The sequence below is a fragment of the Octopus bimaculoides genome, chromosome 8 (assembly GCF_001194135.2).
Source record: "Octopus bimaculoides isolate UCB-OBI-ISO-001 chromosome 8, ASM119413v2, whole genome shotgun sequence".
In the NCBI taxonomy this organism is placed as follows: Eukaryota; Metazoa; Mollusca; class Cephalopoda; order Octopoda; family Octopodidae; genus Octopus; species Octopus bimaculoides.
In genome coordinates this window covers 86148876-86149936 of record NC_068988.1, presented here as the reverse complement: position 1 = coordinate 86149936, position 1061 = coordinate 86148876, and positions in this window count along the sequence as shown.

The window sequence follows — 1061 nt, the reverse complement described above, 5'->3', positions numbered from 1 at the left end:
GATGTCTGGTGAGCCCCCTTAACGCCTTAAATAGATCAACTCATACCCAACAAAAGGTCTCGGTTCAGTTTCTCTTAGAGACTGTTCCGTGTACCACACGACAGCAGCAGCAACAATCAGCCAGCGACCACTTCAACAGCTTCGTCCAGCCAACGATGACCACCGCCGTCACCACATCAGCAACAAGTGTCTACGACTACTATCCAGTATCATCGTCATGACCAACACGATTACTACCAAGCATCAATCTCCACCAGCGTCAACACGACTTTCTATGTACACCAAACTAAACCACCGCGGCACACATCTCTCTCTTCGATTCTGTTAGGTGACTTAGCTTCACCACATAATAAACAGACAAGGGATCTCAACCTGCGATAAACGTCTGGCATCGAAGCCAAAACACAACTAGTGATAAGCTCTGCCAAACGACGAACATCTGTATAACAAGAATCACGGCCCGGCATCGATGCCACGACATCACAACTAGTGATCAGCTCTGCCACACTCAGCCTCCCCAACTTCACATACAGAACTTTTCCTATAGTGTACTAAAGAACTGGTATAATTGCTCACGTGTTATTGACTCTTTCTATTTGCTGTAATAACTCACATACACATACATGTATCACTCACATACACACTTTTCTTTGTATGACGGCCTGTCTTTGATAATGTTCTTATATGTTGCATTCACACTCACACACAGAAATACATCTTTAACGCCATAATAAATATCTCTGTTATTCATCTAATACGGTTGTGGTTTTTCATTACTGGTCATCTATGTTATCGTCGTATAACATATCATGTATATCATATTTGATATATATTATTTTGTGTTCGACCGTGTGACACGTTTAAATAAAAGGAGTCCTCTGTTTTTCCATTCGTCACCATTTCTCCTTTTTGAGTTCGCACGGTCGTCCCTTACCGCCGAGGTCGACTTTGCCTTTCATCCTTTCGGGGTCGATAAATTAAGTACCAGTTACGCACTGGGGTCGATGTAATCGACTTAATCCCTTTGTCTGTCCTTGTTTGTCCCTCTATGTTTAGCCCCT